The 26,272-nt window shown below is 40.3% G+C and overlaps 2 long non-coding RNA genes and 1 pseudogene across 2 annotated transcripts in view; 1 reads left to right on the top strand and 2 right to left on the bottom strand.

Moving 5' to 3' along the window:
• The window catches only part of LOC147995660 (uncharacterized), a 110,694-nt gene extending 88,269 nt beyond the window's left edge, over nucleotides 1–22,425 (top strand). The window contains exon 3 of the long non-coding RNA XR_015683757.1: nucleotides 21,458–22,425. This is a non-coding gene — a long non-coding RNA (uncharacterized LOC147995660). The remainder of the gene's footprint in view (nucleotides 1–21,457) is intronic.
• The window catches only part of LOC147995661 (uncharacterized), an 88,893-nt gene that overhangs the window by 10,463 nt on the left and 52,158 nt on the right, over nucleotides 1–26,272 (bottom strand). The window lies entirely within an intron of this gene.
• Nucleotides 9,248–11,890, bottom strand: Eef2-ps2 (eukaryotic translation elongation factor 2, pseudogene 2; annotated as a pseudogene).

A 26,272-nucleotide genomic window follows, 5' to 3' on the forward strand; every position in this document is an offset into this window, starting at 1 on the left:
AGAAGAATCAACAGGGATAAAAAATACATGTTGTGCTATTTCTGCCCTCTTCTCTCCTTGCTGATATTAATGCAGCCATTTTCTCCTGCCCAGAAATCATATATTTGCTAATCTATCTCACTCTCTAACTTATCCCCCACTTTATTGGGTTATTCTTCATAGGGTATTTCTCTTAGCAGGTATGTGTCCTTCTTAAGTTGTTGGTGTTTTGTTTGGGGAATGAAAGAAATGAGCATGTGGATGCCGTTTCCTTTCATTTCTCTACAAGTTGATACATCTGGGGGATTCCAGTCATTTCTCAGAATGCTCCAAGTCTCCTCAGCCTTGCTCCAGCTTACAGTATAATCCCACTTGTTTCCCAATTTTGTGCCTCTCCATGGATTAAAAACCCTTCCTCTTTTTTAGTCTTTTTTAAACAATCACTCCCTTTATTCCAAAACTAAATAAAATGTTTTCTACTACATTCTTTATAATTCAATATGACTAATAAACAAGTCAGTGCTGAGTTTCTATCCCCACATCTCAACTCATTAGAAAGAAAAGATCCAACTTTGCTACCACAAGAATACACCAGAAACTATGTCTTTTGCCAAGTCTCCTTACAAAGGTATGCATAGAATTACAAGGGCATAGCTAACCTCAACATATCAGTGTGTATTGTAATACTAGCATCTGGGAGGCTAATGTAGGGGGACCTCACTTGAAGGCCATTCTAGGCTATTTAGTGAGACCTTGTGTTAAAAAAAACACTTAAAGGCCAATGAGTTCCTTAAGAATAACTGTTTAAAGAGCTAGTTAATTATTTTCTCCTTTGAATAATAATAAATATTCTGTCTATTAAAAACACATGGAAACACAAACATCACAGCCCAATTAAGATGAGATTACAATTCAACTATGTTCAGCCATTCATGTATTCACATATGTTTATAGTGTCATAATGATTTTGTTTCAAACTATAAGTTCAACTTCTCAGAAAACTAAAAATAAATTTCTCGGCAAGTCCATGTTAGGTACGTCTGGCATAAACTGTATTCTGCTGCTATCATAATTCCTAAGAGGTGTAGCACTTAATCCTAAGAACTGCCAAGAACACTGTAGGGACAGATCATTCAGACATCCACTTTCTTTTTCCTTAAAAAATTATTTAATATTATTTCAATCATATTCTTTCTTCTTAACCATCTCCTTCCAGGTTCTCTCCACCTCTCTAGCCACCCAACTGTTTGTCTCTTTCACAATAAATAAATAAATAAGTAAATAAATAGATAAATAAATAATTAAAAAATACAACAACTTCAACAAACCAAAAAATACCAAAATAAAACAAATGCACAACATACACACACACACACACACACACACACACACACACACAGAGTTTCTTTTTTGTTGGCCAACTACTTTTGGGCCTAGGGCCTGTCCTGGAGTGTGGGTAATGTAACCAATGTCATCAGCCTTCTGGAAGGATTCTCCTGAGGCAGAGAGCAGATGTTTCTACAGCCACGTAGAATGGAGTGTACCAATAATCCATTGTTCCAGGAGTAAAAAGACCCAGCCCTATTGCCCTAACTCTAGGCAAGTCTGAGCTACCCTTTATCTGTAGATGCATCTTCCAACCAGTGTAACATATGTATTCCTCTGTATTGAGTATAGTATTGCACTGAAGCCCACTCTGATCAATCCCATTTGCATCCTACCCCTTCTACATGTGAGGACCACCAAAGTCCTCTCCAATACTCCTCCTCCCTCTTAATTTCTATCTGAAAGCCTATCTGCTCTAGGCTGGTTTCCTAGAAAACAGGGTGTAGGGGCAGCAGGGAGTAATGAAATGAGTATTATAATGTCTCCCTTTGGATAAAGTTATTACCTTCTCTAATAAAAATGAAAGCACTTAATCTAATGGAGTAGTATATGGAGAGAAAGAGAGAGAGAGTGAGTCATAACCTGAACATCAATCTCAACATGACTGCCACCTGGAGAATACTAAATCAAAGCCTAGCAGATCCAAATGGTACGTGATATCTACTTTGTCAGGTAGCACAGAAGTCACACACCTGTTGCTTCTTCCTATTACATTTTACCCACCCATTTATAAACAACATGAATTTTTATTAAGAACTTAAGTGCCAAGGATATACCTGCTTCAAGAAAGTCTGTCTGCCAGAGAAAAATAGATCAATCATGCTCCCAAAAATTGATTGAAAGCAGGATACATGCATGGGTGCAAGGGCAGTATAGCAATGTTTGAAAGTATGGCCAGGAGTGTAGCCTGGGGCTAAGTGCATTCTCTGCTTCTCTAGCTGCACAACTGTGGGTGGTAAAGAGGAAAACTGAGCTTTTATACTTTGCTATGGATGAATGGTTGAATTTGCTCTAAGCTCCTTAAAAGGTCCCAGTGGGCAGCTGTGTGCATAACAGAAGGAAAGGGACATAGCAAACTGAATCTAACTTTTATGTGTGCTTGAAGGAGCCCTCTAAAGCTCCAGGGAAAGGCAATTTGTTCAGAATGGAACTCTTGTCTCACCCATTGCAGACATACAAAAACAAACACAAAAACAAAAAACAAAAAACAAAACCAAAAACTCGTTTACATGCTCAGAGAGGAAGAAGGGAAAAACACATTAGAGAAAGCTAAGAACAACATTTGGTAAACTTCCAGAAGTGGTTGATGACATTTAATCATGAGGAAGAGGTGGATGTCCAAAGTACCATCACCTTGCCATCACAGTTGAATAGCAATGACTACTTCGGGTAAAAGGAGGTCAGATTTAAGGTCTAAGGCAATGGTGCACTCTAGTGATGTTGATGAGCTCTTGGGAGGAGATGAGGTGCAGGCGTCACCTGAAGGTTCAGCAAACTGGTTGAGGAACGTGAGCCACCTCTGATATTTCGTCAAGAAGTGAAACCTGTGCAGACACAGGCCGCTCGCACACCCCTTCCCTCAGGCTGAAGCACTAGTGGAAATATCAACTATGAAAGCTCAGAACAATGTTGGAAGTTTTTACATGCTGGCATATGCAGGGCGTCCTTCTGTTTCATCCAGGAAGACCCAGGCACTTATTTTTAAAAATGCAGAGTTAAATAGACTTTTTAAGATTCCTGTTTCCTTTAACCTCTAAACTAAAGACTCTAGTGTGGTGGTTTTTTGTTTGTTGTTTGTTGTTTGCTTGTTTTGTTTGTTTTCTTTTTCAGTACTGTCGATTGACACTATGCAGAGCCTTGCACTTGCTACTCTACCACTGAGCTATATGGTCGGCTAAACTCTTTTAACCTTTAAAATAAAAACTGCTTTTCTTCATCTGTATAAAGATACTATACTCATATACACAGATTATTGTATGTGAAGTGGCCACATACAGTAACATACATACATACATACATACATACATAATAAATCTTTACTCTTTTATCTGTTAGTGTGCTAAATTACATCAATAGATTCTCAAATTGTGTATAGACTATTGCTGGAATAAATTCAGGTTTGTTATGATACATTTCATACATTCATATGTGTGAGCATATTCTTCATTTTAACTACAGTTTATCATTTTCTAAAGAATAAAGCCATTGGCAACAGCATTCTCGCTGTTCATACTGTCTTCCTTTTCAAAATCATTCACAATACTATAATTATATTGTAACAGCATTTGTAAAACTGAAAATATCTTGAGGAAAGGTACCTTAGTCTAGTCCTCATTTGCCCTCCAGATTTGACAAGTTTGTATGTCAAATAAATGCTTGCTGAACTTCAGAAAGAAATTTTAGCTAACAAATGACTTGCTACATTTCACTGGTTCAGAACCTAGAAGGCAAAAGTTACAGAGATGCAATGAAGGCAAGAGAAGAGAGAGGCAGACTTTCTCTAAGAATGTGCTAGTTTGATAATCTGACACAAGTTTAATCCACAAGTCTCAACTTGATGGTAGCCTTCCAAGGCAAGGAGTGGCCCATCACTTAGGTGAATCTTTCTTTGCTTGTTCAGTGTATCAATAGACTTTTTAACGGGTATCTCTCATTCTTCTTAATTCTTCATTTTATCTAACAGATACTAACAGTGTTAAGTGGGGATGACGTAGTGTCTCTCTAACACACAACCTAAATACCATATACCTGCTGTCACTTTGAACATATAAGGCTTCATTTCCTGAGATTTCATGAATATTACACTTTTGGGGGAAATATGAACTTACTGAGGCAGTAAGGAAGGAGAGGGTGGTGTTGCTGAGTTGTTAGGAGAAAACAGTCTGGAAGAATGAAATACAGGATGGACATTGGGTGCGTCTTAAGGTGTTCCCACCATATAGCAGCATAGTGCTTAATTTTCTACGTCTGAGTGTTTTTATTTGGCACACTGTTCTGAAGGTCTGCTCAGACTGCAGCAAGTGGTTAAACATGATCATCACCACCCAAGATCATGGCTATTTCATGGGTTAAGAAAACAACCTAAGTAGCTAGAGAATTTATTTTTAGCTGTTTCCTCAGAATTAGACATGGCCATTGTCATCTTGAGTCATAGCAGCTGTGATCACTCTCAGGCGTCCCTCTCAAGATCTGACTTATTAGCAGGTTTTCTGTAGTAGAGTTGGAGGCTCTACCACATAGCAGGCCCCTCCCTTCCCAAGATTACATAAGAGGTAAAAAGTTGGTCCGGTGGAGCTCTTTAGCCATTCAGCTTTGCCTACATTGTTCATACCGGGGTCAGATTCCCCAGTGTTTCAGCTGCCCCAGCCACTCAGGCTCCAGCAATGCATCGTTTCACAGTTTCACACTGGACTCTTTTTCTTTCTGTGGCAATTAAATGTTTTCATGCGTCTTCCCATAAAAGTCCACTGACACAAACAATCATTCCTGGGATGTCTGTGAGAGTGGTTCTAGAGAGAATTAGCCACTGAATTGGCAGACTGAATACAACCTGCTCTTTAAATGTGAATAAGCTTCATGCTTTTTCCCAGGTCCCATGCGAAGCAGACATTAAGGATGGGAGATTTCCTTTTTTCTTCTTTTTTATTGGATATTTTCTTTATTTACATTTCACGTGTTATCCCCTTTCCTGGTTTCCCCTCTGGAGCCATGGCCCCCTCCATGTGTACTCTTTTGTTGGTGGTTTAGTCCCTGGAAGCTCTGGGGTGTCTGGTTGGTTGATATTGTTGTTCTTCCTATGGGGTTGCAAACCCCTTCAGTTCTTTCAGTCCTTTCTCTTCCATTGGGGACCCCTTCTCAGTCCAATAGTTGGCTGTGAGCATCTGCCTCTGTATTTGTCGGGTTTTGTCAGAGCCTCTCAGGAGACAGCTATATCAGGCTCCTGTCAGCATGCACTTCTTGGCATATGCAATAGTGTCTGGGCTTGGGGACTGTATGTGGGAAGGATCTCCAGGTGTGGCAGTCTCTGGATGGCCTTTCCTTCCCTCTCTGCTCCACACTTTGTGTCCATATTTCCTCCATAGAATGGAAGATTTCTTTGCATCCTTGTTCACTCACACTTGAACAGTAGAATTCTCTTTCCTTTCACACTCTGGGGCCAGCTTCACCACTACACTTTGCACCTTGGGCTAAGCTGCACAGCTAGACCAGATCTTCTCTTTCTCAGGCCTTTGAACACAGACAGACTTATGACACTTCCCTATTCTTTCTCTTACAGATGGCCTGTGAAGAGACTCCTCAGACTCTGTAATGACATAAGAACTTTCAAACAATAATGCATATATCTGAATCTCTAGATAGATGGATATCACATATCTATCCATATTATTTATTTTTTCTGGAAAATTATGCCTCATTCCCACAATTTATATATTTATCTGTTGATAAACAAAATATTTCTATATGTTTTGGCTCTTGTGAATTTTGTCATGTTACAGTGGGATATCGGATGTCCTTGTCTTAAGTCCTTTGGTAAACACCTTAATGAGGTGCTACTGACAGATCATATATATGTATATATATGTATGTGTATATATATATGTAGACATATACATATATATATGCTTTAGTTTTAATTTGTGAAGATTCTCCATACTTCTTTAATAGCAATTATAAGAATTCACATTCCTACCAACACTCTACAAAATACTCCTCTTATCTCCTTGCTTACATTTATTTTGTTTTTTGTTTTTTGGCTATTATCATAGCATGTATGAGGCAATATTTCATTAGTAATTTTGAATATCCCAATGGCTAATGGTGCTTTGAGTTTTGTCATATACTGGCAGGCCATTTACATGGAATTTATTATACTTATTGAAAGTTAAGATGAGACATAAAAGTATTTTCTATCATCCCATATGTTGTCTCTTTTAAAATATTTTTGAGACTATAATAGAATTTTACCATTTCCCCTTTCTTTTTCCTCCTTCTAAACTCTCCCATGTGCTTCTCCTTCCCCTGCCTTACTCTCTTTTAAATTTTCATTTTCTTTAATTGTTAATGTGTTCATAGTATATAAATGTAACCTGTTCAATCTGTATAATGTTACCTGTTTTCACATACTTTTCAGGCTGACAAGTAGATATTGGTTTACCAGTTGGTATGCTCTTTCATGGGGAAGACTATTTTTCCTGCTTTCAACATTAGATGACTGTATTTCCTTGTATAGCATAAGTGAAGTCATGGATCTTGGAGGAGAATCTATAATTGCCACTGTTATATACCAGAAGACTTCTTATCTGTATTCTAAATATTTGTCCTTGTATTTACAGATAAGAGTCTCATCAAGACAACTTCTCTTTGTAACAGATGGAGATCATTGTAGTAAACCATAATCAATCAAACAGAGAGTGTGGATCCCAGTCCCACCACAACTACAACACAACTCCTGTAATGAAGACTCAAGGAACCGTTGTGAAAGAGGTGGCAGAAAGATTTTAAGAGCCAGGGGAACAGGGAAATTGTTGTGAGATTGTGACTACTAGGGACATCAGAAGTTCCATTCATAAAGTCCTGCTAGCAAGAGTGCCTAAACATGAGTGGGATAAAGACAAGAACAGTAGACCTAGCAAAGGGGATGGAAAAGTGCAGAAGGCCTTAACCCCAAGGATACCCAGATTAGTTACTTTTCTGTTGTTTTTGTGGACACCATAGCCGAGGCAATTTATTGAAGGAAGGGCTTATTTTGAGTTTGAGGTTCTAGAGTCGGTGGTAGTGGAACAAAGCATGGTGACTGGAGTAGCAGATCATTGTGGATCAACCTTGGGTAGGTGGGCCTGGGCTATATAATAATGGAAGCTGAATGCGAGTCTAAGAGAATAGAAATAGGATTCTTCATGGCTTCTGTTTCAAGCTTCTTCCTTGCTTGATTTCCTGCCTGACTTCCCTGGATGAGGGACTCTAACCTAAAGAATGAAATAAGCCCTTTACTCCCAAAGTTACTTTTGGTTGTGTGTTCTATGGTGTTTATCACAGCACCAGAAAGCAAACAGCAGTCATTCTCATTTTACAAGACCAGCATTAGCTGATACCCAAAGCCAAACAAAGTCATTACAAGGAAAGAAAAGCACGGGCCATTATCCCTGATAAGTGCAAATTCAAAAAAAATCCTCAAAAATATTAGAAAAGTGAATTCAATAGCATATGACAAAAGTAATACAAGCAGTGATTAGGTGAGATTTATGCCCAGGATGCAAGGATGATTCAACATACATAAATAAATGTGATATATTAACAGAAGACAGGAAAAACTGGCATGATTATTACAGTAGATGCAGGGAAAGCACTTGACAAAATTCAACACCCTTTTATGTTAAAAACACTCACCCAATTATGCACAGAGGAAAAGCACAGAAAAACAGCTCTTGAGCTTAATAACAACCATACATGACAAGGGCTTCCCATGGCTAATATTCAACAGCACAGAAATGAGAGTTTCTCCTAAAATCAAGACCACTAACTATTTTTTTCCAACATAGTGCTGGAAGTGATAATTTGGAAATTTAGGCAGATGAAAGATATTAGAAGTATCGTGGTTTGAATGAGATGTGTTCCATAGCTCAGGCACTGGACACTTAGTCCCCAATTGGTGGCTGTTTAGGGAAGCTTTGCTGAAGGAAGTAGAACACTTGGGATGGGAATTGATATTTCAAAGACTCCACCAGTTCTAATTTGCTGTCTTTCTTCCTGTTTACATTTCAAGATGTTAGCCCTCAGATCTCAGCTTCAGTTACCATGTTTGTTTGTTTTTGTTTTTGTTTTTGTTTTTGTTTTTTTCACCATCATGAACTCTACCCTCTAAAGCCCCAAACTCACAGATGGATCTCTGGAATTCAAGATAAGCCTGATTTACATAGTAAGTCTCAGTAGAGTCAGGGTTACACAGAGACCCTGTCTCAAAAGAAAAACATTAATATTACTTCTTTAATATTTATTATAATCCAATGGTGAAATCATCAGTTCCTGAGATTTTCTTTGAGGGATTTTTGATTACTGATTAAATTTCCTTATCTGTTTATTATGGTTGCATTCTTTATAGTGATTCCTTGTCAGATTGTATGTCTTATAAGAATTGACCATTTCTCCTAGGTGGTTTATTTTGTTGAGGTAAATCTTTTATAGTACTTAATTTGATCCTAATATTTGTGATATTGGTAGAATTGAATTGCCCTCTCTTTCATTTATAATCTATTTGAGTCTCTTGTTCCTAGGCTAAAAATAATGTAAATTCTGTTCATCTTAAATAACAATCAGACTTAATCTGATTGTTTCAATTATTTTTCTAGTACCTGCAGAAACCTTGGTGGTTTCTGACTTTCTGATGTGTTGGGGCTAATTTTGTTTTACTTTCTTGAGGTGCATCTTTAGGTTGTTTCCTTAAGATCTTCCTTTTACCCTAATCTGGCATTTCTACCTACAAAATTCTGCGTTGAATATATCTCATACATTTTGGTAAGTTGTATTCATTTTATTTCTTTTTTGTTTCAACTGAAGTAGAGTTTATTACTCCAGTGATTTGCACAGCCGGATTGCAAGTCTAAGGCAAGCTGCCTTCCTGGAGGCACTTACCCCACCTACCCCTCTGGGGGAACTCCATTTGACTATGGACCCCAGAAACCTCTGAATGCATTTATTTAGACTTTTGGACATCTGCATGTTTCCCTCTGAAACATGGCAGGCCCACCCCATGACCTGCCAGTCCAGCCTGCAGAGAACCATTCCCACTGCCTTGTAATTCTGAAATAAATAGAATTGGTACCAAGTGTGAGTGCCTCCAGAGCGGCACTGTGGGGACAGTCCCAAGGTGTTTTCTGATGGGCAGGTACTGTGCAGAGTGTGGCAGTACTAGGTTGACTACAGTTTGTCCAGGAATTTGTCCACCAATGGGATGCCCTCCTTCAGGCCTTTGCGTTTGTGGGTCTCAGCTACCACTTGGTTGGGACAGCTGCTGTTGTTAGGGGTACCCCAGGCAGGATATGCCAGTGGTCAAATACACACCGAGGTAAGGCCTGGCCATCAAAGTTGGATTGAAGATCAGCCATGAAACTAAAGGACTCATTGACAGTCAGGTAGGCCTTAACTACCTACATTGGGGTATCGGTCACTTGGAACTCCTCAAATACATGGCCATACTTTCTGTTCAGGACACTGCAGATTCCTCCCACCACTTGCTGAGGACACTGGATCTCCACCAAATAAATAGGCTCCATGAATCAGGGCTGTGTGGTCAACACACTGGCATAGAGGCAGTGGCATGCTGTGGGGATGATCTGGATACCTCCTCAGTAGATGGCATCAGCATGCAGGGTCACATCACGGACATCAAATAGCACACCACACATGTTCTCCTTACAAAGAGTGCCTTCCTTAGTGGGCCACTGGAAGCTAGCCACCACACTGTCCTTGATCTCATTTAGGTACTGTACACCCTTGGTGATGTCACTGAGAATGTTGGGACTGGTGCCATCACGTCTGAAGCACCAGATCTTGAGGGCTTCAGCGACATTCCACTCATACTTTTTGGCCAGATAGCGGGCACATGCCTTGAGCTCCTGGCAGACAAACACCTCATCCTTATCGATGTCCTCTGCCAGGCTGTCAAGGAAGGGCCTGGCCTTCATGTACAGCCAGTTGTGCTTGTTGGGGGACTTGGACAGACACAGCATGTTGGACTCCTCACTGATTGTCTCCTGGTATGACATGACAGGGTCATATTTCTTGATGGGGATGCAGACATGGTCCTCCTCCAGGTCCTTGAGGCAAATCTCCAGGTGCAGCTCACCAGCACCAGCAATGATGTGCTCTCCAGGCTCCACAATGATTCACTGCACCACAGGGTCAGACTTAGCTGCATCAGACCCTCCTCCAGCTTGGGCAGGTCAGCTGGATTCCACTGCCACCCTGACAACAGGGCTGATGATGAACTTCAGCACACACATATTGTGAGCTTGCTCAAAGTTGGTGATGGTCCCAGTCTTCACAAGGAACTGGCTCTGACCAGTCCCACAATGTTTCCACAGGGCACATCCTCAATCCACTCCACATAGCGGTCCATATGAGAATGGTCATCTGGATAGGCTTAAGGTACAGGATTTCTTTCTTCCCAGGTGTACAGTTGGGGCCCATGATCTGGACCCTCAGGCCCGTGGACACCACCCCAGAGTACACTCCATTAAAGGCATAGAAGTGGCCTTTGTCAGTGGTTGGTACCATCTTGGAAATAAATGTACATCGTAAGGGGGCTTTTGGGGTCACAGTTTTAATACCCTTGGCAGCCTCGTCATTAGGTGTCCCCTCATACAGCAGGTCACAACGGTACTTCTATGCAGTGACAGGGGATGGCAAGTGGATGGTGATCATCTGTAGCAGGGCGTTCCCCCATGGGCAGCCAGAGGTGCATCACAGCCTTGAGCAGTGGTTTGCCCTCCTTGTCTTTGTCCTCACTGTCCAGTTTGATGTCCAGTTTCTCGAACAGCTTGGCTGTCTCTTCCTTCCTGAAGTTCATGATGGCTTCAAACACCTTGAAGATGGGGTCCAGGATGATGTGGAAGAAGGGGTGTGGGAACTTTCTTCTGGTCTGGGCTATTGACTGACTTGCTGAACTTGCCATTGGCTGGGTCAAAGTATCTGTCTCTCCACAACTTCTTCATCATGTCTTCTACTTTCTTGGCCTGCTCAGCTGCACCCAGCTCGCCCTCACCCTTGGCTGTAAACTTGGCCATGTACATCTCTGCAAACTGCTTCAGAGTGAAGGCCCAGCTATGTAGGCCAGAGCCAAAGCCTACGGTGCCCAGGACAAGATTGATCATGATATTGCCCATGGGCCCACTCTCACCCTCAACATAGGAGGAGATGATGACATTGTCATTCTCTACAATGCGCTGGAAGATCTGGTAAAGCTCCTTGGGCTCCAGCTGCAGCTGCATCTTGTTCATTATCAGTACAGGTTTGATGCGCTCAGCAATGGCTTGCTGCAGCACTGTCTTTGTCTGCACAGACACCAGACATACAGTCCACCACCACCAGAGCTCCATCTGTGACATGCAAGGCAGCGGTCACTTCTGGGGAGAAGTCCATGTGGCCTGGAAAGTCGACTAGGTTGATGAGGAAGCCTAAGCTGTCCTTGCTCTGCTTAATGAAGTTCAGGTGGTTCTCAGAGAGCTCATATAAGAGAGATATGGTGGAGGACTCGATTGTGATGCAGCGCTCCTGTTCATCCTTGAAAATGTCAGTGAAGTATGTCTCCCCGGCTCGGCTTGAGCAGAGGTGACAATGCCCACCTTGCACATAAGGAAGTCTGTAAGTGTGGACGTGAGTGATGACTGACATGTTCTGGATATTGGCTTTCTTGTCCATGATGGCATGGATCTGATCTACTGAGAAGTTCACCATGGTGGTGGATGGCGTTGGATTCTCAGAGACAGAGGTGAACAGGGAAGTGTGCCAATGATGGCAGCAGCTACAGTGGAAGAGCCACTTTAGTTCTTTTAAATATTTTTCCATTTTACCCTGACTTATTATTTGTTCCAGGGTGCTGTTTATTTCCATATATTTATGGCATTTTCCAATTGTGCTATTAACAATAACTGATTCATGCTATCATGTTTAGAAAATTTAAAAATATTTTGACAATGATAAACATGATAATAATTGTTTTGTGTGTGAACATGATCCCTGCTTGTTCATCCCTGCTTGCTATGTGCAGAATCTGTATTCTGCTGCTGCTGAGTGGAAAGTTGTGCATATCTCTTGAGTCCCTTTGTGAAGTCACATTGAGACTTATCCATGTTGCCATATTTACAGATTATTCCTCGTCATTGCTAAATAATATCACTATGTAAATATGTTATAATCTGTTTAACAAATTATCCATTGATGGACATTTGGATTGTTTTCATATTTGGCTTATTATGACAAAACTGATAGACACATACTGATTGAAATCTTTTTATAGAAACATGCTCTTATTGACTGTGTTTGGATAATTGGGGGTGGGGTAACTAGATTAAGTGGAGGCTGGATGTTTAGTTTTCAGTGAACCTTCTCTGAGGCAGTATATGAGACTGAAGGCAACATCCTTGAGGGCCACATCATGTGTATAATACATTTCAGGCTTAGTTTTAAAGTGACTATTCTCATTTTTGCAATGTTGGACAAACAGCACTCACTAACTGTGACTATGATGGGTTAGAAATAACTTGGCACAACAGTCCTGAAACTAATGATTACTTTTGCTAGGTTTCATGTAGAGAAGGATATGGTTTGAGAGAAGGGTGAAATCAGATTGTTTCTCAGGTGAAAGGGTTGTTAATGTCACCAACAGCACTTCAGAGTCTAAGTGAAACTTCAGCTTTTAGGAGTGGGGGGAGTTATACTACAAGGAGGTTGGTATAGAACTTTGGAATTATTAGATTAGGTTAAAGGGCACCACAGAGTTTATGCTGAGGCAAGTGCCTGGAAAGTTCACAGTTTATTGGGATAAACAATCATATAGAGACTCCCACAGAACAATGTGCTTGTTGACATACATCTCTCTAATCCCAGACAGAAAGGAGTCAGTCTCCCTCTCCCTCTTCATCTCCCTATCTCTCTCCCTCTGCCCCACCCTCTTTGTGTGTGTGTGTGTGTGTGTGTGTGTGTGTGTGTGTGTTTGTCCTGGTTGCATTCCTCTAAGGTGCACCTTACTCTTCCTAATGCTGTAATCCCTTACTCCAGTTTCTCATGTTTTGTGGCAACCACCAACCATAAAATTACTTGTCATTACTTCATAACACAATATCTAATATGTAGGAAATCTGATATGCAACCTTCATAGGGTTGTGATCTAAAGCTTGAGAACTAGCTGAAGTTCCCTTCTATGTGATAACATCGCTTTGACTTCTGTGACTAAAATTATATTTTGATAAGCATCCTGTTCTGTCAGGAATTAATTTTTAAGGTGTTTAATTATCAACTGAAGATAACATGAGGTAATTTTAGAACCTCAGAAGCTCTTCATAAATTCTACAATGAAACAATTCATACCATTGTGTTCTTTAGCTTTCCCTGAGTGACGCGAGCAAATACCCATCTACCATCCACAGGGCACCAACAACACACCAAAGGAAGAATTCTATACATGTCTAGGTGAATAAAACATTGGCCTTACTGTCACAAGTCACAGGAACATGGGTAAGGAGTTACATACAGCATGGGTGAATCAAATTGTAGCTGCATCACAGAAAAAACAAAGACATGGCGAGTCACAGCTCAGGAAAGCTGCAACCTTGGATGATCTCCACACAGGCAAATCTAGTGATCAGAATCCTTGGCAGCAGATGTTACTGCTTATGTAACCTTGGGGAGACACCTAAAGATTCTTATTTTCTGAACTCCCTGAAACATGTAAGTTTCCTTATTTCCTGAGTCTTAATAAACTTCTTTCCAGGATGGAGTGCTTCAATTCAGAGGAAAATGCTACATTACTCTCTGCAACTGTCTGCACAGTCATTGGTTGGAAGATCTAAAGTTGCTTGCATCACAGGCCAGACCTGCAAAGAACACATTTCTGCTGTAAGGACCACTTCAAACTGCTAGGCTTTTGTATGAGTTTATGGGTCAGATGAAAGTCAAGTTACAAATGCACAGTTATAAAAATTGAAAGTTGTTTTGCTTCCTTTTTTGTAGGGGTGCATACAAAATGTATTTTTCTCCAGCATCCTGTGGCCACTAAGTCCTCAGATATTCTATTAAAGGCACATGCATATGTCTTGAAAGGACTCCTCTTTTGTTTTCTATGTCCCCTAGTGTGCCACCTCTAACACAGCCTAGCTCTGTTGACATGGATATAGTGGATGAATAAGTTCTTCATATAGCCACATGGCTCTGCCTTTTGATTATCCTTTGGCAATGAAGATCTGTTGTCACACCTCATGAGTGCCTATTACTGTCTACTCCATGTGAATGGAATTTTACCCAGGGCTGTGTATTATATGCTTTCCCGGGTCCCATAGACCAAAAACACAACCATAAGGTCTGGCTGCATATAATTTACCCATTAGTCTGCTCTAGCAAAGATTCTTCAGCACAGCAAGCACAATTATAGTTTCTGCTTGGCTAAGTTTTCAGCACTCTACAGTCATTTTGAAGATCCATCTTTTGCAGAACATAATGAGACAGCCCATAATCTACCATGGCAACTCAGGCAATCCAGCTTTGCTCAGCAAGGGTGATCATCTTCCTGTGGCTTCTAAGTGCCATGTTAGCTCTGAGATTGCCCTGTCCCCTAGGAATGGAGAAAACACTGTCCAAATACTATGCAACCCAATCAATCAGCTTCTGCTTCTTAAGTCTTGTTAGCTAGTCTTCATGACCAAGAATTCTTACAACTCAATCCTACAGGAGTGCTCTTGGTCACAACTCCCAATGTTCATAATCTCTCCCCTCTGCCTCAGATTTTCCAGGCATATTGGAGGGGTATATTAGTCAGGGACTCTTCAGAGGAACATAAACAATATAGTAAGGGCATATTAAAAGAGGATATACACCCGCGGATCCTGGCCCGCAGCAGCTCTCTGCTCCCAAACCCCGTGGGAGAGAGACCTCACCGCCTGATCAGGTGGGCACTCCTGAGACTGCAGAGCGGAGGAGACCACCAACACTGCCCAACCCTGCCCACATCACTGGCCCAAGAGGCAACTGTATAAGGCCTCTAGGTTCCCGTAGGGGAGGGCCCGGGAGCAGCAGGACCCCTGTGCCTGAGACACCACCGGAACCTGAAGGAAACAGACCAGATAAACAGTTCTCTGCACCCAAATCCCGTGGGAGGGAGAGCTGAACCTTCAGAGAGGCAGACACACCTGGGAGACCAGAAGAGACTGCACCCTGTGCGCATCCAGACGCCAGAGGAAAACACCAAACGTCATCTGGAACCCTGGTGCACGGAGGCTCCCGGAAAGAGCGGCGCAGATCTTCCCGTTTGCTGCCGCCACGGAGAGGACTTAGGCAGTGCCCCACGAGCAAACTTGAGCCTTGGAACCACAGGTAGGACCAACTTTTCCCCTGCAAGAAACCTGCCTGGTGAACTCAAGACACAGGCCCACAGGAACAGCTGAAGACCTGTAGAGAGGAAAAACTACACGCCCGAAAGCAGAACACTCTGTCCCCATAACTGGCTGAAAGAAAACAGGAAAACAGGTCTACAGCACTCCTGACACACATGCTTATAGGACAGTCTAGCCACGGTCAGAAATAGCAGAACAAAGTAACACTAGAGATAATCTGATGGCGAGAGGCAAGCGCAGGAACCCAAGCAACAGAAACCAAGACTACATGGCATCATCGGAGCCCAATTTTCCCACCAAAGCAAACACGGAATATCCAAACACACCAGAAAAGCAAGATCTAGTTTCAAAATCATATTTGATCATGATGCTGGAGGACTTCAAGAAAGACATAAAGAACTCCCTTAGAGAACAAGTAGAAGCCTACAGAGAGGAATCGCAAAAATCCCTGAAAGAATTCCAGGAAAACAAAATCAAACAGTTGAAGGAATTAAAAATGGAAATAGAAGCAATCAAGAAAGAACACATGGAAACAACCTTGGACATAGAAAATCAAAAGAAAAGACAAGGAGCTGTAGATACAAGCTTCACCAACAGAATACAAGAGATGGAAGAGAGAATCTCAGGAGCAGAAGATTCCATAGAAATCATTGACTCAACTGTCAAAGATAATGTAAAGCAGAAAAAGCTACTGGTCCAAAACATACAGGAAATCCAGGACTCAATGAGAAGATCAAACCTAAGGATAATAGGTATAGAAGAGAGTGAAGACTCCCAGCTCAAAGGACCATTAAATATCTTCAACAAAATCATAGAAGAAAACTTCCCTAACCTAAAAAAAAGAGATACCCATAGGCATACAAGAAGCCTACAGAACTCCAAATAGATTGGACCAGAAAAGAAACACCTCCCGTCACATAATTGTCAAAACACCAAACGCACAAAATAAAGAAAGAATATTAAAAGCAGTAAGGGAAAAAGGTCAAGTAACATATAAAGGCAGACCTATCAGAATCACACCAGACTTTTCGCCAGAAACTATGAAGGCCAGAAGATCCTGGACAGATGTCATACAGACCCTAAGAGAACACAAATGCCAGCCCAGGTTACTGTATCCTGCAAAACTCTCAATTAACATTGATGGAGAAACCAAGATATTCCATGACAAAACCAAACTTACACAATATCTTTCTACAAATCCAGCACTACAAAGGATAATAAAGGGTAAAGCCCAACATAAGGAGGCAAGCTATACCCTAGAAGAAGCAAGAAACTAATCATCTTGGCAACAAAACAAAGAGAAGAAAAGCACACAAACATAACCTCACATCCAAATATGAATATAACAGGAAGCAATAATCACTATTCCTTAATATCTCTCAACATCAATGGCCTCAACTCCCCAATAAAAAGACATAGATTAACAAACTGGATACGCAATGAGGACCCTGCATTCTGCTGCCTACAGGAAACACACCTCAGAGACAAAGACAGATACTACCTCAGAGTGAAAGGCTGGAAAACAACTTTCCAAGCAAATGGTCAGAAGAAGCAAGCTGGAGTAGCCATTCTAATATCAAATAAAATCAATTTTCAATTAAAAGTCATCAAAAAAGATAAGGAAGGACACTTCATATTCATCAAAGGAAAAATCCACCAAGATGAACTCTCAATCCTCATCTTCGGTTGGTTTATATACAAGTGTGCAATTTCTAGGCTTGAAAGTAAAATGATGCTATCTGGTGCTGGATAGAGGAGCCTTATTTTTTATTATGGCAGCTTGCTATTTTTGTAACATGGTGATTTGGTTGAACACAATAAAGTACAGTAGTAACTGATCTCCCCTTCTTCCTGGATGAGTGAGGAGATGATTAAATGTTGATGTCAGCATTCTTGAGCATATTCAGATGAGCTTCTGCTTCTGTTGAAAAGGATGCTGTGTTTGATTGTGGTCCGAAGCTTTGAAGCACTACTTGGCATCTCCTTCCTTGGAGGTCTCACTGTTTAAACATAACAGGTTTGATAGCTTGTTGGTAAGGTGAGGTCCAGCTTGTCTCCACTAGGTCATCTTCATGTGAATCCGGTGGTTATACGGTTTTGTTCTAGGGATATTTCATTTTTTTTATAACGGTTTTAGCTGACATTCATGGAGAGAATGAATCCTTAGAACTGTGCCACTAGTGAAAGGAAATCCTGTCTAGAGTATGTTTCTTTACAAAGCTGTGTCACACCATCCTTTGGGCCCTCTGCTGGAAAAGTAGAATCAAGTCTCAAATAATGCCTTTTAAATTGTATCCTCTAGTATTATAGATGTAGGACAGTACTGTATCATACCTCTGTGGATGTAAAATAGCTTGTACCTGCTTTATGATACGTAGTAGTGACCGTGCTTTATCAGAGCTGTTTTTAATGATGTTGCTCAGAATGTTTTCTTTCCAGATGATGATTGAGAAGCTAATTTAAAAAAAATGGTGCCAGGTACCACAAGAGTAACAGAACTGTGCTGTTTTCTCGGGTTTTGTTTTTTTACTTTTTTTTTTTTAATGGAGTGTGCTGGATGTCTCTACAGTTTTGTTCAGATGACTGCAGAACCTGGAAAAGCTGTTGCTGCTGTTGATGCATAACACACTGCTATTATTGGTCTTTTTATATAAATATAAATATATATATATACAGATATATAATTTGAATTTTTTGAAACTTTAGCTGTGCTGTCAACTTTGGAAAAAAGTATCCCCGTTTATTGTGTTGAGTTGGCACTGTACAGAAATTAACAGCCATATTGGTCTAGAAATGTTGAACTTAAGTTTTTTCCATTTGTACAGGGGTAACACACTGTATTAAATATGTACGGTCTTATCTACGTGGGTTTGATTACAAAAACTAATAAAGTATTCTCTAAATTTAAAAAAAAACAAAAAAAAACAAAGGAGTGGAAAGGGGAACAAGATACGGTAACAAAGGGTATGAATATGATCAAAATATATTATGTATGTGTATGGAAATGCTATATTATATTGTAGCCTATTATAATTAATATATGCTAACTTCAAATATTTTTTAAATGCATCTGTGAGCAGATATTAAATATGACTCCTTTAAGTGCAACACTTCAAAGTCTGAGATAGCCTGTGCTACACAGCAAGACCCTGTCTCCAAAAAAAATAAAAATAAAATACCTACAACAGAAACAAATATAAATAAATGCTCATGAGGAATGTGAGTATTGGAGTGACAAAAAAAAAGAGGATATACTAGGAGGCTTACAGTATGTGGTCTGGGGCTGTTGGTTGATGGCTGTTATAACACGGGTGGATGAGAATCAGTAACTGCTAGGTCCACCATCCTGGATGATCAGAAGTCTCAATCTAGTGCTCGTGGCTTGGATGGATTCTAAACTATGGTGTTCAGATTGGAAGGCTAAAGAAGTTAGGTTTTGATGTCACCAAAGAATGTTACAAGCAGTCATAGCTATATAAATAGGGCAGATGAACCCACTAGTATGATGTGAAGACAAACAGGTCAAAAGCGCCTACGATTTTACCATGGTTGTTCTATACCTGGGAAACCACTCAAAGGCTTTGTCCACATTTATAGTGGTTTATTCTGCTTGAAGTACCTTAATCCCTCACACATGCACCAAATGCTTGATGCTTATCTTCTACTTGGTACCAGATGAAGTCAAGTTGACAGCTGAGAGATTGGCCATTATGATGCCACAACTCTGATTGCAGTTTCTGATTGCAGGTTCTACACCATACATGGAGGTGAGTTCATCCACACTAGGGGTGAGAATCAGCTCCAAACAGAGGATGCACTAATTCTGAATACTCTAAAGGATTATGGAAGTCTACAGAGTCACAATTTTCAGGAATATTTACTAATGCCTCTTCTTTATGGCAAATTTCAGTTCTTTCCTAACCAGGACTCTAAGTTTAGTGTAACTGTCTTGCCTTCTTAGAAGTTCAACAATTACCAGATCCTTAGCTTATTTCTCTACAGTGATCACTGCCTGCCACCATGGGAGAATATTTTAAGAAGGATCTTCCTGGGCCCTCAATTAGACTTTAACCATTTTCAACTACCCTACATTCTATCAGTCTTTTGTAGAGTATATCTTATTATTTTTGTGGTTACACGTATGTAATTCTAAAAATACAGAGAATAGTGCACAAAAATGCAAAAACAAGCATCATACCAGCAACCACATTAGTTATTTTATAACTAATTAGAGTAAAATTCTTGCTGATACAGCTTCAGTCATATACCAAGGACCATCTATGCTCTACATTCCACTCAGGGCAAGGTCATATATACCACTCTGGCAAAACTCTAAAGTCAAAAGAAACAAAAAGCTATGAACTATTTTCATATTCTACCTTACTTTCTCAATTCTCAAAATTCTACCATTACCAATGCTTTAGGTTCCTGTCTTCTGAGATAGACATGCTGAGAAAAATAAGAAGGAGAGAAGGCTGTGAGAGAAATTGAAATACTTCAGACCACAGTAAAAGGGAATCAAAGGAAAGACGAATGCAGGGACAAGCAACTGCCCAGGATGCAACTCTTAAGAGTGTCTTTCTCCACTGCAAGGGTTGAGACCATCCAGATGGTGAATGCAAAACTGTCACGGTCAACACTCAGTACTCCTGTCACATCAGGGCAATGGCTGGCAGCTTCCCAGAAAGCACATGGCCTTGCTTTGACCTCTGCAGGCAATTCTAAGTAATTCCTTCCATGGTGCAAGGTATTTCTTGGAGGGTCATTAGCATGTAGCTCCATGCTGTCATATGTTCTACTCCACCAGAGTGACTTAAAACTTCAGTGAATCAATGCTACTAGAGGAGAATGATGGCAAATTAATCATTAAGTCATCTCAGGTCTGTTCTTCTCAGGAATATTCAAGAGTCACAAAGTCATTCTCTGGAACTTAAAGCCATGATTTTCTATCTAAACTCTTGAGTAAGTGATAATAAATCTGATGATTGGTCCTCCATGTAAGGTGTAAACATGTACTAATTTTTTTTAAACCACAGACATAAAATACAAGAAGAAAGACATCCTAAGAGGAAAAGAATAGCGTTGGAGGATGCATGTACTTATTTATATGAACTATATGAATTTAATTTACAGATAACATAATATTCTAATAGAAATATATATATGTAGAATTTATGAATTAACTAATGAATAGCTCAAGTCTTAATTATAAAGAGATGGGTGTATACTATTGATATATAGGGAAAGCAATACTAATAGAGGAAGATTTTCATGAAATCAAGATTGGAAGTGTTTGAGGATTATTCAATTCAAGCATGGTTTGATGATAAAACACCTACTTATACATTATTTATCCATATTCATTAAAACCCATATTCAAAGGACTTTGACTAGAAAACTTGAGAAACACAAAGGAAAGATAGGCATCTATTTAGAAGAAACTGCCATGCAGCTTTTGTTTATTATTTTCTCAGGGCTCCCGGGTAGGCAGAAGGATATACAGGCTTAATGTGGCATTCTTTGTTTATATAGGATTCTCGGCTTACAATCGTTTCATCTCATAAGAAAACAGGAAGATATATCAGAATTCATACATGCCCACTAACACCACATACATTTCATGTCTGGGAAGAAAAATATTTGAAAATAATCCTCAAACCTCTGAGCAAGATGGAAAGGATGCATACAGGAAGCAATAGTGAAAAATGAAATGTAACGGATTTAAATTAAATAGCTCATAGGTCACCTGAAACAAAATGAATGGCGAATCAGGAAAGCTAAAACTGTAATTGCTATTGACTGTTCACTGAGCCACATCAGACAAATCTAGAAGCATCAAAGGAGGGAGGACACAGTGAGAAGGTAAAAAGGCATTCAGTGGGAAGAAAGGACAAAAGAAATTAAAAATAAGAACTGTCCTGTAGACCTTATTGAGCTCGAGAATCATCTATTTGTTCTCTTAAGTTTTCTTTCCTTCTTTTTTTCTGTAGGAGAAATCGTTCAACTGTGAGAAGAAAGGAATGGCAAATATTACTAAATTGGAAAAGTAACTAATGGGTAGTAAGATATGACACCAGAAAACACCAAGGAAAGAATGAAAAGAATGCAGAGTAAAGCTGAGACTACTGACTCATTCCATTAAATATGCTACACTCGGTTCTTGCCACACTGGATTAAGAAAATGAAACTCATTTATATACGTTTTATAAGAATTGCTTAAGTCAAATGACTAAGATCAAAATAAAGGCATGAGGGAAATGAATGCAAATAAATAAAGCCAGTGTTCACTGCAACAGTATTTTCAGTAACCAGGGTTTGGAATCAACCTAAGTGTCAACTGATGGGGAATTGGGCACAGAACATGGGCAATTATCTGCATTTTTATTTATCTATCCCACACTTGGTGTTGCTTAGCCTTAATAAAGAAGAGAATTCTGGCTTTGTTTTAACAAGGAGTATGTTCTACTAAACAAAATAACCAGGCACAGGACCGCAAATGCCGCCTTATGTCACTTACCTGTGGAATCTATGTTTAAGTCAAAGCCACAGAAAAACAGACTGTGATAGGGGTTGCCAGGAGATGGGTGAGAGAAGGGGAAAAAGATTTACACAGAAAATCTTTCAGTTGTGTAAAATGAAAACATTCTGGAAGTCTAATGCCTAGAATGAACTCATACATTCGAATCCTCCTGAATACTTAGAATTTGTTGTAAGATTAGGTTTTGAATGTTCTCACCACACAGAATTATATGAGATGATAGAAATTTGAATGAGATTGATTCTAATATGGTAGTTATTCAATACACACATACACACACACATCATACGCGTGCACATGCACGCACACATACACACACATACACACACATACACACACACATGATGCACACACACATATCCAAATTGTATACTTTAAAATATGGATATTTGTAAATAAAGTTGGTGGAAATCGTGTTCAAAATATTGCTATTATGATTGAATTATATAGCAGATTCATCAATCCACATACATTGTAATATAAATATATAAACAGAATTGTTATGAATGGAGTGCTTTATGCACATGTTTACAAATAAAAACTTCATTATGTCTGCTGTAGATGGACAGATCTAGAATAGAGTATGGACATAGAAGTGAATTTTTAAAGGATATTACATAATAGCTGGAGATGTGATTTGATGTAGAACACCTGCTTACTACTTTTGAGGTCCTGTTGAGCCTTCTGCACCAGTGTGGTGTGTGTGTGTGTGTGTGTGTGTGTGTGTGTGTGTGTGTGTGTATCACACTATTAGCCCCAAAGTACAGAATACCCATGATACAACCCATAGACCATAAGAAGTCTAAGTAGAAGAAAGGCCCAAGTGAAGGTGCTTCAATCCTACTTAGAAATGTAAGCAAAACAGTCATGGAAGGCAGAGGGAGAGAGGAACCTGAGTGGAAGTGGGGAGGAGGAGGAGAAAATGGGACAGGATCAGGCAAGAGGGGAAACAGGAAAGAAGCGCAGGAGGTCAGGAAACCAAATGGAAATATGAAGCTGCAGGGGTTGGGGTGGGGGTTCCTCTAGAAAGTTCCAAAGACCTGGAATGTGAGAGGCTCCCAGACCCAATGGGAGGGTGACCTTAGCCAAAATGCCCAATAGTGGGGAAGAGACTACCTCCAGTAGATAGACAGGGCCCCTGGTTTGAGGGTGGGCAGTCACCAACCCACTTTCAAAATTTTTGACCCAGAATTATTGCTGTCTAAAAGAAATGCTGGGACAAAAATGGAGCAGAGACTGAAGGAAAGGCCATCCAGTGACTGGTCTAACTTGGGATTGATTTCATGAGTGAGCACCAAACCCTGATACTAATACTGATACCATGTTGTACTTACAGACAGGAACTTAGCATAGCTGTCCTCTGAGAGGCTCCACCAGCAGCTGAGTAAGACAGATGAAGATACACACAACCAGTGGACTTAGGTTGGGGACCCCCAAGGAAGAGTTAAGGGAAGGATTAAAGAAGCTGATGGGGATTGTGACCCCATAGGAAGGCCAACAGTCTCAACTAACCTGAACCCCTGGAAGCTTCCAGAGACTAAGCCACCAACCAAAGAGCATACACAGGGTTGATCCAAGGTGCCCTGCACATATGTCACAGAGGACTGCCTTGTCTGGTCTCAGTGGAAGAGAATGCGCTTAATCCCATAGAGACTTGATGATCCAGGGAAGGGGAATGTCCAGGGGCAAAGGTGAAGGGGGAGCACCCTCTCAGAGGCAAAGGGGAGTGGGAATGGGGTGAAGAATTTGGGGGTTACTTAGAAGGGGGCAACATTTGGGAAGTAAATAATTAAAATAATTTAAAAATTAATTTAATTAAAAATAAACAAGAGGCAGAGAAAGACGGGGCTGGGCTTGATATCTGTTTTACATGTATAAAACTATAAACAAAATGCCCAATATTGGGGAGATGGAACTTGAATAAATACAAATCATAATGGGGCGAGAGGAATCCAGAAGATGCAAGGGAGACATGAGGGTGAACATTGTAATGCTGTCACCTGTGTTTCAGAAGATTCTTTTGAAAATCCTACAATTTTCATTAGAATCTAAAAGTGTCTCTTGTGGAACGACTGAATGGTTCATCAAATAAACCTGAATCACCGTTTTTTTTTTTAATTCTATGTTTAAAAACACATAGCAATGTATTGTATCATATACAGTTCTAGAGAAAATGAGGAATGTCCAAAGTGCTAAAGTGGCATGGTTATAATCCTCTGTATACTGTTCTACAGTCTGATTAAAGGAGATCTGGGTGGCATTGCTTGGCTTATAATTCTTTGTGATAACATTGTGTCATGAGGGTTGACTAGTAAAGAGTAACCACGTTTATCACCGCTGAGATTGTGTACTTATAGCCAGGAAGCTAAGGACTGAGGGAATAGTGGTGAGGATGCTTAGAAGCCTGCACTTCTCATTCCTCATGAGGAAGTAATGCTGACACCTGTCTTCACAGGAGCTGTGGTGCTGGGAGCCAAGCCTGGTAGTCTGTGAAAGGCCATGATTACCTGTTCATATGTTCTGGGCTTCAGTTCTACTTCCACAGGCTGACTTATCGGTCTTCTTGCCTGCAACAGGCCTTAACCTGTGGCAAAGGCAGTTAAAATATGATACATGATAGATGAAGCACTAGTTGTGGACATTTACTTTATTGGTAGACCCTGGAGACTAAATTCAAATCAGTATGCAAGCACGTCTCTGGCTTTATACACGAGAACTCGGCTGACCTTGCCGTGTTCAATTAGACAGTGTAATATGTAACAAAGGCAAGTGTTTCTGGGCTGAACACAATCTGAGCTCATCTGCATCTGTCCTACCAATGAACAAGAGCCACACACCGATGAGCATTGTTTAAGGTAGAGCTACTTCAGTGACCCAGAAGGAGAGCTATTATAATCTATATCTTCATAGGGATAAACCTATCTGAGGCAGATTTATTTTCATTCTTGTAACCTGAAGGTAGCTTTTTCTCCACACTTGAAATACCTTGAGCTAGCTGGAGGCTTTCCTTACCACAAGATCCCCAAACAAGTGAATGACTAGTTCTAGACTTCCTTAGTACACAGCAATGCTGTGTGTTATTATATGTATATTCCTGAATTGTCATCTGTTAGCCCCTTGATGCTGACAACCTTCCCTCATTCTTTTCAGGCAGCCCTAGTACCTGCTGATGCCACAGACTCTCCTATCTTACCCTTGACCCTAGGAATGGGAAGAAACCAAAAGATAGTAAACAAAGCCAAAGAATCTTTGGATCTTCTAGGGATAACATCCTCATGAAAGACTTGGAAGTGATAACTGTCCACGAGTGCATGAGCCTAAGTTTCTGTCTTCCCCATTGCAGTGATGGAGAGTTTCCTTGTCATGGTTTGCTAGTGCAGGGATAACTGTAAGTAGGTGTGGATGAGAAAGGAAAAAGGTTGAATTGTCACTTGGAGGTCAGTGCTGGTTAGAGGCATTGGTATATTAAGAACACAGGAATGGCCTCCAAGCAGAGCTCTGGAAGAATATACTGTAGGTAGCAGGTCATAGACAAGGGGGAGTTGTAAAAAGACAGGAGAAGCTTGCCAAGGTATTTGAGGAATGAGTGGAGACATAATAATAAAAAGTAGTGAATGGCACAAGGTCAAGTTCTGTGATGCTCATTTCGTGTATGGGATTGGATAAGGCTCTCCTGTCATTCCCAGTTATCTGCCTTGGTAGCTCAGGAGTGACTACAAAACACTTTGCTGTATGATTTTCAAATTTACCATCTCAGGATCTATTTTTTTTAATAAGCAATGAAAATTCAACTGTCGGATAAACTGGAATCACTTGAATTTCAGTTAGTTCTAAGGTGTTGGTTTAAAGTTATAAAGGAAATGAAGTCATTGGCACCCTTGCAATATCATGGAAAGATGCATCGTCAGCAAAAATGTGCATCATCCCCCAAAATAGACTTTGAGTCCAGGAGGGAGAAAACAGCTCAAATGACAGAATTATGGTGAGAAATGTTCACCCAGTTTAAAAGAAAACAATCTCACTGTGTAACATCATCTTCTCTTGTTTTCCTTCTAGCTGTCTCCGTGTCTCTGTGGTCCTATCCATGCCCAAGGCTCTTCCATGATTTTGGACAGGTTTTAAATAGCTTTCAAGGTGGACATTAAGGAGTGAACAATTTTAGTTGTCTCTGAAACAAGTTTTTGCTTTAGTTAACTCTGTCTTTTGCAGGCACAGACGAGATCTCATTGTAGGTAAGCCCTGGATCATGTCATCATCACTGCGTAGA

This window comes from Rattus norvegicus, chromosome 3 (assembly GCF_021556685.1).
Source record: "Rattus norvegicus strain SHRSP/BbbUtx chromosome 3, alternate assembly SHRSP_T2T, whole genome shotgun sequence".
Classification (NCBI taxonomy): Eukaryota; Metazoa; Chordata; class Mammalia; order Rodentia; family Muridae; genus Rattus; species Rattus norvegicus.